General features: G+C 41.1%; 1 long non-coding RNA gene across 1 annotated transcript in view; it reads right to left on the bottom strand.

Moving 5' to 3' along the window:
- Positions 1-811: 811 nt before the first annotated feature.
- Positions 812-15,964, bottom strand: part of LOC137861981 (uncharacterized) — a 150,908-nt gene continuing 135,755 nt past the window's right edge. The window contains exon 5 of the long non-coding RNA XR_011099971.1: positions 812-2,535. This is a non-coding gene — a long non-coding RNA (uncharacterized lncRNA). The remainder of the gene's footprint in view (positions 2,536-15,964) is intronic.

Genomic DNA, 15,964 nt, shown 5'->3' with positions numbered 1-15,964 from the left:
GGTTTACACTTTAATGCCCTTGATTGAATTTCAAACAAGAGATCAACTTGACCAACCAACTCTGTTTAGGGGGAGTTAAAAAAAAAAAATAACAAAGAAAAAAAAAAAACACCAAGGAGGGAAGAACTTTGTGAGCTACTTAACCAAGAGGAGTGCTTAAAAACTTATTCAACCATTTAGTCAAAGAGATGCATCATAATTAACATATCATGCAGGACTTGTTTAGTTTTTGAAGTCAAGGTGACTTTCCTTGAAGACAAAATTCTCTAATTGAAGTGCGCGTCATTTAATAGGGTTCTGTTTGTTTGTTTTACTGATTCAGTTCTACACCTGTCCCCCCCTCTAAACATGTCTTCACTGGAAAGGTGTCAAATCTTTTGCTCATTTGAAAAGGGATGGGTGGAACAAACAGTACAAACATTGGGTATTTACTGTTTGCAGTTCGAATAGGACTCCTACTCCATAGTTATTTTTAAAGGAATGTATTCAGGAGACCTTAGTGCGATTTACTCTCACCTAAGCTTTTATGTTACAGACACAGCATTTCAATACTCCGGGCCTCTCAGTGAATTTTGTGAGTGTGTGTGTATATATAAATAAATTTGTTCACAAATACAAGCTAAGTCAGTAATATGCAACATCCTTAGGTAACATACGTCCCAGTAATTATCTGTAGTTAGATGAGGTTATATCATTTTTACATGGGTTGAGCACCTACCTCAACAAAAAGAGTCCATTAGTCAAATTTAATTCCATCAAGCCCTACTAATCGCTTGGTGATGGTTGTGTACTAGGCCCAGCTGTGCAGTCGATATTCATGCACTGTAGTATTTTATTTGTGGAGTTGCAACCAGGCAAAGCTGGCAGAATTAGGCCTTTTCGACTGGGCTACCATAGATCTCGCTGAATTTTCTTTGCATATCTAAATTGCACACTATCAGAAAGTGAAGGTATTACAGATCATCATAGGCACAAAGAAACACAGATACACAAATATGGTCCAGAGTTACATATAGGTTCTTCCCCCTAAAGTCAGTGAAGTTGGCTATTTCAGCAAACTTTAGTTTGCTTTTCCTACTGCTGGACATTTGGTAGTGTTCTGAAATAGCTGCTCTATACCAAAAACATTGAAATCGAGCTCTTTAAGTTGCACTCTAAGTCTAAAATTCTATAGAGTGTAAAAAGTGTAATTAATAACTATTTGAAAAAAAAATAATATTTACCATAGGATTAAAGTGACAATTGCCAAGTAAAAGCCACTCCATGATTTGTACTGCATCCGGATCATGATGTGACTCGTTAGCCAGCTGGTCTTTCTCTGTTGTTCCCGTTCCCCATAAAGCCATTAGAATATATATTTTTGACATCATTAAACTGAACAGGCATTAAAGGACCTGTAAGCACATTCCATTGGCACTTACTGATAAAGCTATATATAACTGCACAGAAAGAGATTTAGAACAACAAAAAATAAGACAAAAAAGCACACATCTCACAGACTGTGAAAGTTAACAAGTAAGAAGATTAAAAATAATAATAATAAAAGTCAATACCATTTAATCCAGAAGACTGAAATTACAATAATGACCCCTAGAAATTTGCAGATTCCCCCCCAGCACACCATCAGCAGCATCTCCAGCCAGACTGCACCACCTGTAAGGGAATACCAAGAAAACACCACACGCAAAGAGACAACTTCAATCATTGCCTGACAGTACAAATGCTTAGGAAAAGAAAAGGGGAAACTCTCATAGCAATCCAGGATCTTTCAGAAATCATGGAGTGGAAGTCTTGCACCAAAGTGGTGAAATGAAAGAAAACATGACAAATACAAGTGCTTGTCACTGTAAAACTATAATCATGAGCAAGCACTGGGAATAAATTATTATTAATAATAATAGTGTTCTAAATTGACATGTATAAGCTATCACTAGTGCATAAGATAGGAGTTCAAATGCTGATGAAGCGTACACCCTAAGCAAGGCTCAGAGTCATGATCCTCTGCAAGTGCCCTTACACACTGGCTACTTCACATTCTGCTGTGGTCCGTAACAGCTGAATACCTTGGAAACTTGGAGATTATGACCTTATATAATGTTCTTCTTATGAGGTCGTATTAAAATGGGAACACCATCTATTTTAATTTTACGAGCAACAAATGATACTGCTAGCAACTGCACCATGCTATCAGTGTACTATGAAAGCTATCACCAACGCAGATGTTATACTGCATGAAATCTCCTTTCCTTTTTTTTTTTTTTAAATAAAGAATCACAATATTCCTTTACTTTGGTGTCACAAAGGAGATCAATAAACAGGTAATCATTAGTTAAAACCCAGGATATTCAATCTGGAGCATTAAGTTATTGATTTGACATTTACCCTGCCATAAGTGTCTTCTTGTTAAGTGTTTCAACGACCTACTTTAAAAAAATGTATTCTTTGAGATCTCTGTATTCTGACAGACCGTTACGTACATCCAACAACTTGCAGCGAAGCCACAATTACATAACCAGGAGATGAGTGATACGAGCTCTGAAAGAGAAAGTTGGAAAGGAAAATGTACTTGCCTATTTCTAAAGCCTACTGGATTTAGAAACAACAAATTTCTGCATATCAAAAGTCTGTGTTTAATTAAACAACTAAAGGAAACATGGCATTATCCATTCCAATCAGGGTATTTTAATTAATCCACTCTAAGTTGTGCTCAAACCATACATATGTATATGCTTGCAACTGGTATAAACAGTGCCTATACCACACCAAAAGGGAACCATGCTTAATTTCGGAAGAGGAGACACCAAATTAATTTCACGATAATGTACAGCATTTTAACAAAGGAATGTTGTCGCAAAGTAATATCCGCATTTTAATACATCTTTTCCCAATCTCACCTCCTGCTGTCAACACCATCAATTTCAGCAGTGCTCCTTCCCCTATCTCTTTCAACATCAAAATGCGGTCCTTCCAGTATCATTATTATCAACCTGAGCAAACTAAATGTGAAAAGGTGCCACTAATAGGACAGCTTTTGACATCATATCTTGAACCAGAATAAGCAAACAGGCAAGTCAAATCTTCAGGGTCAAGCTTTGAAGTCAATTTTCTGACCCGGGAAATCATGTTCTGTGACAGTGATGACAAACGGTGAACACATGCCTTGTATAAATATGTCTCTGAATGTTGCCTTACAAACATTCACAGTCACCATTTCGCTGTAGCCAACCAGGGAAAGAAAAACGGAGTTTATACTTAAAATACCCACTGTTTGACACGTTGCTTTAACAAAAAGATCCAAGTTTTGGCTTTTTTTTTTTTTTTGTGAGGGAAAAGAGAGTTAATTAAAAAATAGAAAAGCATGCGTACACCTAATTCTCAATTAACCTTCGACATCTACAGATATTCAGAGGACGTTTTAATGTATACAGTGCAAACATTTTGTTATTTGGCCTCCGATGCCTAAAGCACTCTCTAGCAAAGCTTTCTAGGCACAGGACTGAAAAGTCATTGTTTATTGATTTCAAAATCTAGCAGACTAATTATATATTTGTAGATGACTTGACAGATTTACAAAACTGCTATATGATTTTATAATGGAACATGCTCATGTTAATCTCCATCTATGGAGATAGCTAGAGGGGGCTGACCTTTATCTCATATTTAAAACACAAGCAATAACTGAAATTCATTTTCAATTTATTTTCCAATCATATAAAAGGAGGGGGAAAAGATTACTTTATTGAATCTCTTTAGCTGGTAAAAGGTTGGAGACGCACAGTCTTGATGCCTTCCAAGGAGCTACGGGGATGGTCTATAGGGAACAGACTTAATCGAATAAACTAATCTTTGCTGTGGAGATTAAGTAGATGGCTACAGCAGCGGAGTAACAGCAGAATGCAAAGTATCAGCAGCACCATCAGCTGCTGTAAAGGTGCTGTAGGCAGTAGGAGAGCTTCCCTGTTGGGTCCACCCTACTGATCCTGCAAATTTGGTAAACTTCATGGAAATTTAATAATGCCGCTGCATTGTTTGCCTGCTGAGCAAACAGCCTGGTGCTGCAAGGCACATATGTGATAATTTACAAGGGGTTTTTGGAAGCTACAGTAAGTGCTGCTGCTCAAGCCTGGGGCCTTTCAGCTGAAGAGAGCATATACGGTGTACGTCCTCAAGGTAAATAGTATCTAGAGGTAAGGATGTGTTTCAAAGCTGTTCCTGACAGTCAGTAAAGTGCCTTACTTTGTAAGCACGTCTTTTCAAACAGTCTTTGATTCCCTATGCCAATACACACATGAAGAACTGATTTAGGCTGGGCTAGAATCTGTCATGACACATGACTAACATATTTCTGCACTTTTATGTTAGCTTAAATAAAATCTGGTTATTTTGTTGGGTTTCTTGTTCCTCCTGTCTCTTCCATTTAGCACTCCGAGCTGGAAATCCTGACTAATTACGGACTGTGCGTTTCTGAGGAAATGGCAGAGATGGCACCCTCTCTCTGCAGAAAGTATATTTTTGTTATGGCTTCGAAACAATCCAAAACACACACACTGTTCCTGCGCTTTAGGCCTGGCAACGAGAAGGGAAGCAAATCAGCGCAGGAACAATCCAGGTTTCAATGTACACAACGAGCCTATTTAATAATAATAAAAAGAAACATTTCAAAAACAATTACCGCTGCCTTTGGATCCTGCAACTTGAAAGCAAACCGCAGCCGCGCTGCTCCTTCCAGCAGCTCGCAGGGTAAGCAGCACTCGTCAATATGAATCAGCTGTGAAGCACAGGGCTACGCAAGGACTCCAGTTAAAATTGGCCATCTCTGAAATCTTGTTATTGCAGTTAATAAAAGCTGTTGCCTAACGCTTTGACCACAGACCAGCGGAGCCAGGCTGGGGAAAGGGTACGTGCCAGGGGTCAAGGCTCAGTGCTAAAAGCATCCAAAGGAAGTTGGTGGTGTGGGATGCCTCTGGAGGTGACTTGTTCAAATAGGGGTTGCCTACGTGAAGGAGAATGTGAAAGAGAAACCTCCCCGTGTCCTGTCCTGCAATTACAGTTTAGCAACAATAAGCAACAAGTAGGAGCAGAAACTAAGAACGTTTCCTTCCCCCACCCCCTGCCTTTTGGTTCCTAAACACAACTGCAACAGGGCAGAAATCACAAGAATCCTTTCCACGGCTCCCATGGCACCAGCGTCACACATTCATACCTCTTGTTGGATGCTATCCACACTTACCTCCTTAACTCCCTCCCATCCTAACACTAATTTCAAACAATCAAATGATGTTGGACTACCTGTGGAGGATAATTATAACCATTACCATAACAAGACCAAAACGTACTAGCACCTCTACCTCGTCTCAGGTTCCCTGGACAGTGTGAGGCAGAGGCCACAGGAAGCAGGGAGCCAGCCTTCCCTGCCACCAGCCCTCCCCTCTCTTTATGGCATGCAAGCACCTGGGCACAAAGACCCAGACTGCCCAGCCCGTCAGAGTAAATGGCCCTCTGGTCCTGAAGCGATCACCCCATCACAGAGAAAAACGCTGACTTCCCAAAGATGGAGCAATACCTGAGGACAAACCGCAGGTGCTGGAAGACAGACTCTCACCAAATTAAACCAACGTAGATCCAGTGCAGCCTGGACTGCTTATAAGCTGTGTTTGAGACTGAAAACTTCTGGTGTGTCAAGACGCAGCCCATTCTGAATGGTGATTTTGCTCTGCAATTATCCGCAGAGACAACTAACGCAGCCCCACCATTTCCATTCCTGCCTCCACAACACTCAACGGCCCCCAAAACGACAGCAGCTCATGCTTAGAGAGGAAAGAGGGCTAAATTAAGAGGCTAAACCAGAGCCAGCTCCGCACCTGCTGGGATGAGGCACAGCGCAGGGCTGAGCACAGCCAGTCCTGCAGGACTCCAGCCTTCCTCTGCCATATCCAAACTGGCTGCAGTCACACCTCCGGCATCGCTGCGGATGTAACCTTTACGGCATCAAACAAGCAGGAAGATGTGTAATAACAAATCATACCACAAGCCAAGCTGTCTTCCATGACACCAAACAAGTGAAGGAACAAACAGCAGCAGCAGGTTATGAAGGACTGGCAGGTATAGCTCCAGTGGGAAGGGAGCTGAAATCGCCTCCACCTCCTCCAACAAGCCCCAGCTATGATTAGTTGGTGTTCATTAAATGCATTCTTTTGGCTAATTTCTGTAACCTCATCAATATTTTTCTTTATTAGAAAAATTAGGTGGGTTAGACTGCTAGTGGTAGGATTAGCTATAACCTACTGAGCTAATGGTTTTCTATGCTGATGACAATGTGATCACTGTGCGAGTTAAATGACCTCTGCCCCTCTCCCCCACAAGCTGCGTAGTGAAAGAATGCATTTAAGAGACAATTATGAGGTTAATTTCCTTACTTGAATGCAGGACACTGATGTTGTGCTCCTGTTATTAGACCTACCTCCAGGTAGTAACAAGGCGAGTGAAACAGGACAGAAGCTGGCTGGTGGACATTTCACTGGAAAACTCAAAGTGTTTGAGCATCAGGAAGCTATAAAAGAAAGGCCAGGCAGCCCCCAGGAGCTTACAGTCCTGGAAGTATACAGGAGGCAAAAGACCGTGAGCCTTTCCATGGCATGCAACTTCAGGAGGCAAAGAGCAAAATGGAACTCGTTCAAATTCCCAGAAATATCCTTGCCAGAGCAGCAAGGCCCGCGCACCAAAAGCCCACATCAGCAGGTGGCTACTCTCTGTTGAGGAGGCTATCCCACGTGAGACCAACCTTCACACCAAGCAAAGCAACGCGCAGAGCACAGGAGCTGTTCAGCACGCTCCTGTGCTCCCTCCTGCCCGGACACAGCCCCTCCACCACCTGTACATATGCAGAATTTTCCTATTTAAGGACAGAAAGGAAAACGTGACCGACTGAAACACCATACCCACACGCTCCGGAATCTCTCTAGCCCAGTTCCCAGGTTTCTAAGCTGCTGTCACTATCTGTTTCTTGTCAGGGAAAGAGCAGGGGATTGCTCTTGCTTTCTGCTGATGGCCTTCTATCCCCCAGGGGAGAAAGCCCAGACTAATCTGGAAGATTAGCAGGCTATGGACCAGGCAATCACAAGCTCCCACCCTGTCTGCAGCATGCTTGGACCAACGGCTTGCCTGGCAGGGAATTCTGATCCCACACATCTCCTGTCAGGCCCTGAGAAGTGGAATCCCACGGAGGCAAAGCTCTGCACTTTAGTCATGGTGACAGGCAGCATACATCTCCTCCCGAGCAATTCCACACTGCTAGATGGGTTGAAACAAACGGATGCAATCTTCCTCGAAGGGCCCCAAACAAATCTCTAAGTCCATTTACTTCCATTCAGTGCAGAAGCTCCTTGGTTCCGCGGAGCAGGGCACATCCTTCCAACGGGCTCGCTTCCACCTTGCCCCAAGCACTGCAGCACTGTCCTCAGGCAGGCAGAGCAGCATAACCCTGCTGACACTGCTCCTGAACCTGCCAGCACTGATCAAAGCTCACCCTCCTCACCACAGCTGGGCTGTCTGCAGCCTGTGTAGCGTTACAGGAGACTTGGCGGGCTCGCCGAGGCACATAAAGCTCTAGCTGCAGACCGACAGGGCGCAGAAAGGCTGCTCTGAGCACCTGTAACTCTCCTCAGCATAGGGGGAAATCAGAAGGGCTTTGCGAAGCAAAATGGGCTTTACTGGTGCAGCTGGTGGCCAGTGCGCTGCTACGGTGCAAAGGTGGGGGCAGGAACAGCCTCAACACCTCTTGCAGGTAGAACTGTGGAATCCCATACTCGGAAATGATGTTGATGGTTACCTTAGAAGTGTTTTTTAGTTAGATTTTAATACCAACAAATATTGTGACATCTTTGGGGTTCTCTCTACACCCCCAGTATTTGTCCTGGTAGCAAACACGGAGCGCAGGCCAAATCCAAGGGACGACTATCACAAAACTCACTGAAAAAGTCACAACGCATTTTCAAATGCTCGTTATCATGACCAAAGACAAAAAAAGGAGCCATAATAACTAGCCTGCATAGATTTGAACACTGTACAAAACAAACCTCACTAAATGCCAAGTGTTCTCTCCTTTTACTAGAGAACCAAACTAACGTCAAGTATTGCTTTAGAAATGTATCTTTTACTATTACTTTGGGATTTTTGCTCTAAGCTGTAAATGGTATTAGAAGAAATTAATATAAAATGTGAAAATTCACGTTACACCAGAACTAATACTTTTTTAATGCATAAGAAACAGCATTTAACTCTATATTCATGTACTAAATATATTTATTTTTGATCTGCAAATTTGGCAAAGGAGCAATATAATGAATATTTAGAGAAAAATCTGAGTTTGCACAGAGGTTTTTCCTTACTCTTTTAGCCCTTCAACAGGTATTAGTTTAAGTGGGTTTTACTGTCTATTTTATAGACATTCCAGGAGAAAATGGAACATTTAAATATGCAAGCTTTAGTTAATCCTCCAACACACAGCCTATGGACTTCGTAGGATTATCCCTTATTATAACGCTGTTAAAACTGATACAAAATTGCAGCTCGAGATTAAACACAAGAATTTCTAAAAATGCATCTCTCTACATTTTGCATTTTATCCTGTTAAAATATCTAATACTCCCTAACATTCCTTTAGGAGCCTCAGACAGCAACTGGTGCAGAATCCTAACGTCCAGATACTCAGGCAGCACAGCTTTATGCATCAAGCACCATACCTAACACTTAAAGTTCGCATTCCTCCTCTCAATCTAAGGCAGCACCCAAGACGTAGCAGGGAACAGCAGCATAATTAAATACATTTTCAGATTTGTTCGAATAACCATCATATGTAGCAACAGTATTTGATTGTTCGCGTTTGAACATCCTAGAGCTGCGGTAGCATTAGAAGCCTCATCTCCTTCGTATCGTTTACCAATGAATTTCTTTTCACATAGAGCACTGCCAGTTAGGGATCCACTCCATCGAGGGAGCCGAGTTCATTTGCATCCATTGGCTATGCTAAATGCTCAGCCTAACAGATGGGAATCTAATTGCAGACCTGTTGTCTGGACATTGTTAACAAATGCAGAAGTAGCAATATACAGGGCTTTTTGGAACTGAATTTGGACTGGCAGCAGGGGAACTCCAGTTAATTACCAACATCTGAATTTCTTGTTTAACCCAGACAAAGGCAAAAAATAGAGGTACTCAGACTGGGGGGGATGGAAAACTGATCAGAAAAATCACTAATAGTAGGTCACCCAGAGTGCCTGTTTCAGAAAATTGGGGTGAGGATCCCATGTCCATGCAGTGCACAAGTCCATTTTTATGGAAGTAGTTCCCACATGAGACAATGGTTGTAAATGAAATCACGTAAAGAATAGTTATCTTGCAAACAAAGATATTGTTTCTAAAATGATTCACAAACCGTAAACATCATAAAACAGTGGCATATATAGTACTAGGCTTAACAGAGAAGGAATATGCAAAATCGAGTTCATTCTTTGAGCTTGCTCTGAGCAGGGATATGAAGTTGTCTGCAGAAAGCTTTGAAATTACCAAAATCTGTAAATGAGCTTGACGTTTTGTTTGCTAAACAAAGAGGCAGTCGCTCTTATAGAAAATTATTTCTGCTGTTTTCACCCCACCTCCTCAAAATGCTGAAAGAAAAACAAAGACTATTGTTGTAATGTTTGCAAACTACCCAACACACCCTTACTCATTTTATTGTACTTAAAATGGATACTGATTTTCTATGGTATTACTCTATTCAAATTGCTCTCTTGAGGTTGCCAATTACACATATCCACAACTGACTCGACCCTCTCATTGTTTAATAATTTGCCTTTCCTGCAGATTTGTGTCTTTCTACGTTGGAAAGCCAGAAACAAAACGAGGCCTGCATCCATTCCTGCTTCAGTGCTCATGTGCTTTTATGCAAAAATGCTATCAGGAACCTGCAAAACTACACAGTCCTCTAATATGCAAGAAGCACCTTTAATCAATTGGATTTTTTTTTTTTTTTACCCTTTGTCAGATTACATTTTGATGGGTGACAGGTAATAGAGCCTCATAAAAGAACAATACAGAGCTGGCATTTAACAAATCCAGCAGTCTAGTAATCATTTCTTTTTCTCAATGACAACATCAGGGAAGGGAAAACCATGTTGTTTCCATGGAATTAGTAACTGGATCACAAAGATTTCCCCGAATGACTGCTAGACAACAGATGAAGGGCCTGATGCTGACGCTCACAACAGTAAAACTCCCACTTGGTACCAGCTGACATTAGCTGCACTTAGCTATGGAGGACTCTCAAGGCAGGCAGGCTGATGCTGGATGGATGCCTACAACAATTTCACTTCCCTCTTTATTTTAAATAAATAAAATATATTATGATATTATATGTTTCGGGTTATATTCTCTGGTCATGATATTACATCGTTCTGGTTTCAATTGATGAGTAATTGCTGTTCAGTCTCACCCTTCATTATAGCATTTAAGCAACCACCTTTTAGGCACCTGTGGTATAGAAAATGACTGACACTTGTTTAAATGGCAGAAAAGCGACATCAAGAAGCCACATGATGTTTTGGAGAACACAGTTATTTTAATGAATGAGTTTCAAGCTTAAATTCCATTTTGACCTGACTGGAGTGCTTCTACCAGACTATTTTGCCCAAACAATCTGATAATTCAGATAATGGAACAGTACATTGACATGGTTTAAAAAACAACCCCCCAAAATAAAACCAACAACATCAACACCACCACCCCCCACACACTGGACTTGATCCAAACCTCCAGAGCCACCAGGAACACAGCAGAGATTATGCTACACATGACACAAAATTAAAATGACACAAAAGAAAACCAAGGTATTAGCAAATTAAGTGAATATCCACTGTAAAATACACACATTGGAGGAGAAAGGGATAATCTAGACTAGATTCCTAAATAATCATTAAGATTTGTCACTAAAAATATATTTTGTTATCCAACACATTTCATTTAATTTGACTAACCCTGCTTGGGTTTAATGAGCTTTTATAAGAGCACAGGGAAAATGAACTCTGTCACAATTAAGAGGAATTTTTATTTCTTTGCTTCTGTGATTCAAGTCCCTATTCTCAGCAGTGCTTCTGATCCTTCATTTTTATATTTCCCGAATACTTCTTCCTTTTAAAAGTAATCCATTTCTTTATCACCCCTTTTTGAGCTCAGGCATGCTGCACGCGTGTGAGTGATGAAGATGAGGTGGATTGGAGGTGTTTGGCTTTGTAATTTCATCCTTGAATTTTGTGATTACTAACAGGACAACTTTTTTAATTTGCTCTTTTGTCTCGATTCCCCTGGCTGACAATCTGCTCTGTGAGCTAGGCTTTTTAATCAATCACCTAGATAATCAAATGTCACTGGCTATCTGCTCTGTGTAATTACTTTTGCAATTAAAAATCAACCTCAAGTTGCCTCATCTAATTAGAGGGATGGGCAGATTTTCATCGAGATTGATTTTTTAATAAATATTGACTTAAAATGCCATAATCTCATCATATTCTTTCATTTTCTTTGTACCAAAAATCAAACAAATGGAAGAATTAACAAGCAGAAAGATTCATAGGACTTCAAAGGCTTTTGCTAGTTCAGACATACAAAATTGTGCTATACAGAAGCCTAGCTTATCTCAGTCTAATAACACTCAAAAGCTCCTACCTTTTATTAGAAAAAGAACAAAGCAGTTGCACCATTAGATATTTCACTTCTTAAATTAGTCCAAATTAAACGAATAAACCCTAAACTATAATTATTTGGCCTAGGAGTGACAAAAATATTGCAGAGGTTTTGCTGAATTACTCTATAAATATTCCATAAATCATTTACTTCAAATAAATAATAATATTGGGAAATCCTTTTTCTCCAACACCTACCTAGAGACTGTCTTTTTGTTTTCTTTCCCTAAAGAGGAGTTAATTGGAGGATGCCTGTAATCACTCTGCATCGATAAGAAAAACACTGCAACACAGACTATTTTGCAGGAACAATAAACACCGATCAACACAGAAATAAGGTTTGCAACAAACAGCCACATAGTGAAGTAGAAGCTATAACCTAGAAGAGCTGAAAGCCTGCTTCTGGAGGTAGCAAAGGAATGTGGTTTTGAGTTTATTCAAATATTAATTGTCAGAGCTGCAAAGCAGCCTGGAAGGTATCTCCAAGAATAGATGCTACCTTCTTTTTCTCATTTCTGTCATAGACTTGTTTGCTGCCTGACCTTGAGTACCAGGAACTCGGTGAATGCACAGAGGAAGTTGCAGCGGGAGCTTGCTGTTACTGGCAGTGCCGGGACGAGCGGGTTAGGAGGTGAATCGCCAGTCCTCGTGCTCCTGGGAACCAGAACACTCCGGGTGCTACCCAAACTACTAAGGGAGCACATCTCCTTTAGGGCAGTTTTTAGACCCCTCTTGTGTCAGAGGGACAGGTGCCCGCTTCCCTCCTAACCCCCTTGAACTGGTAGGACTTAGGGCAGACCCTTTTTTGTCAAAAGGGTGCAGAAATTTTGCCTGCTTTGTTACACCATGCTTGTTGCTTACTGACACCTCTCAGCAATTCACCCATATGGTGTTTAAGTACACAAAGACACAGACGGCAAGACAAAACTGTACGGTGACTCATCCATGAACAGAGGAGGAGAAATTATGCTTATCAACAGCATACGGATATTACATCTTATTTGCTAAAGAAGCTAGTTTGCTTAATAGTTGCTGATGACCCTGCGATAAGCTCTTTAATGCATGTATGTACCTCAGTGATCCAGATCTCTACAAAGTAGTTATTATTGCTTTAAATGACTGAATAAACTCTAAATGTGCTATCCTATTCAGATTATAATGAGGGAACAGGATACCATAATTACAGTAGCTGAACGAGTATGCCATACTTTATACTGCAACCCAGTACAGCACATAGCATTTCCACTGGAAACACTAGTAACTAAAGAGCACTTCACAATAACTGTTGAGACACTCATTAACCTCTGATTTGCTACCATAAGACTATATAATTAAGAGAGACTTTCAACAGACATCCTCGCAAGGTATTTTCCACTGGAGCACGCAGGGGCCTTAGCTACAATAACTCTTCTCAAGTGAAACACTCGGTGCCTTGTTCCCTCCTACTGAGGGGGAGCTATCCTGAACCGAGAGAACAATAACCATCAGATGCTGAAGGGGATAAAGTGGGAGGAAAGAATATAATCCAATACTTTTTAGATTAACTGCGTGAAGTCACCAACTATTAAAGTAGCGCTACCAGTCTGGGAACAACATCACAAGCACCTTATTGTGACTAACAATGCCGTGTTTGTATCAAGGAAAACAGCACTGGCAGCTACGTTGCCAATATATTGCCAATACATTTATTTTTGTTGGCTGAAAAACAAAAATAGAAGTAACTACAGCTGGGAAAAGATAACTACGCAATATCCTGAATCATGTGGTGAGAAAGAGAGAGATGGTGAGTATGCGCAAGCCAAACTGGCTCCTCATCAGTGGTCGGGAAGCTTTACGCTGGGTCGGCCACCTTGAAGGCCTTTCCCAGTTTTCCTATGCAGAGGGACTTGGTTCCCAGCCCTTCCTGCTGGGACCATGGAAAAGGAGTCACAACTGGCACCTGTGGTCTCCCTAGCAGCCCCTGAATGTCACCCTGCAGAGGCTAGGAAGGCTTTGGATAGCGAAACAGGAGCTTCAGGAGATCTGCAAGCCATTTGGTTCTCTGTTTATTTGGGGAAATGAATGCAGATACTAATCTGGCTCTTGGGTTCAGTAGCAGATGTGGAAGTTGCATGCAAATATCCCTTCTCTCTCCCTCTCGCTAGCTGCACACAACTTCCACACGAAGGACGTCTGTATTTACAAAGACTGCGGTAGGCCTTGGATTTCCATCCTCCCAGAGGATGGGCTGGTAAGTGCTGTGTGCTCCCGATGCAGGACAGCTCCAGGTAGGAGCACCATATATTATTTAGGCCTCAAGACAATTAGTTTAGAATGCCTTTTTTTTTTTTTTTTTGCTATCATTTTGTCATCTTCTATTTCAGCTTAAAAAGCCACCAACAAACAGCTGTAGCATCACACAGAGCCCCTGACCCTGCTGGCACTTTGCAGTAGATGTGTGAGTCCAACCTAAATCACATGAACACCTGAAGTTCTAACCACAGGCAAAAAGAGCAGGAAGGATCTGCTCAGAAGAAACATTTTTGAAGAGGCCAGCACAACAAATCTTAGAAAACCCAGATAAACACTTTGCCCTGTAGGAGTTTCCAAGTGCCTTCTCTAGCATATCAATATTCAATCCTCTCACACAAGTCTTCAGGTAGAAGCAGCAAGGTAACATTCAGAAGCATCTGAGGGAGTTTGGAAAGCCCCCTTTCCCAGGTGAGGCAGACTTTTAGGTTCACAGGTCCCACTTATTCCCAACTCTTTAAGTAATGAAACCCTCTGAAAAATAGATCTGGCATGCACAAGGACATCCAGCCCTGTCAGATGTGACTGAGGTAACTACTAAACCAAAGCTACAGCAGCACACACCAAGCCCACAGGTAAGGCGCCCCATCCTACAGGCAATTAGGCCAGACAGCAGCTAACTGTAGTACAATTACACACGCCTCTGTCCTGCCACAGAGCTCCCACACACCATACAGATGAGCTTTGCTGTTACCCAGCGTGCATTTAACATCTGCAGTCTGAAAGAAAATTCTGAGACATCTCTTAAATGAGGAGAACACAGAAGCAACTTGGATGGCTTTTCCAGAATTAATTCACTGGAAAATGCCTAATGTTTCATTAAAAGCAAAGACACCGGAGTTGTAAAGTTCCATTTTTATCTCCAGCAGTGAAGTCCTTGACAAGTTCTAACCAACGCACCTTCCCAGAGAACTGCACAGCATTTGGTCTCTCAAAAAATCATTATAATGCGAGTGTTACGTAAAAGACTTACTCTTCTTGCATTTGGTGATAATGCTTTAATTTCTCTCAACAGGGCAGCCTTCTAATACAATAAATTTATGGCAAAATAGAAAAGGAAGATTAAGAATTGTTTTACATTCCGTGGTATAAGATTTCTAGTTATATTAGCATTTTGAGGAGGATTTATTTGGAGATTGAGGATTAATTCCCATGAAATCATTATACAAATTTCAAAATGTCAACTACTTTGATAGAGCTTATGATTTTATCTTCTTATTTTGACAGGCAACTGTGTAAAACAACTTCTGTGTAGAATCAGCACAGAAATAAAGCAGGGATAGGATAAATAAAGACAGAATGATCCTCACAGGTTTCCCGATCAGCTGTCTTTTTATTCTGATTACTTGTAGGACAGAGCAGTAATAGACATTTTCCTTTGCACAAAATAATAAGAGCAGTACTTATCGCTTGTTGCCTACAGCTAGTGGCAAAAGGAAATTAGAAAAGTCCAATGAAGCTGAGTAGTAATTAATCATCATACAGTGGGGCCTGTCAAATCAGAGGGGTCTTTCCAGCTGATAATGCTGCCCAGCACAATTTAGACTGATAGAAATTAGAATTCTTTTTCCTCTGGCAAAAAGAAAAAAAAAAAAAAAAAAACACAAAACGACTAGAGTTAGCACAAGCGTGGCCAAGTGTTAACTTCAGTGACTGCCTGACCCATTTGTAGGGGATGTTGGCATCAACTTAAAACAAAAATGACGAAACACCACTCATTCCTCAAGGCAAAAGAAATAAAGATACCGCTCATAAGGACTGCCTAGACAGTTTAAACAGCGTTAAACTGCTGGGTTTTAAGCACTAACATTTAAAACTTGGTTAAAAGAGAAAGGAATAAATGATCTTTTTTCTTCCCCCAAAGCAAATTTATTTTCTCCCATGCACAAGAAGGAAACACCAGAGTTCCCAACAAACAACTCACACTCTTTTCAGAAGAA

This window comes from Anas acuta, chromosome 10 (genome assembly GCF_963932015.1).
Source record: "Anas acuta chromosome 10, bAnaAcu1.1, whole genome shotgun sequence".
NCBI classification, from domain to species: Eukaryota; Metazoa; Chordata; class Aves; order Anseriformes; family Anatidae; genus Anas; species Anas acuta.
The sequence above is the reverse complement of the archived record's forward strand: the minus strand, read 5'-3'. Positions and strand labels throughout refer to the sequence as shown.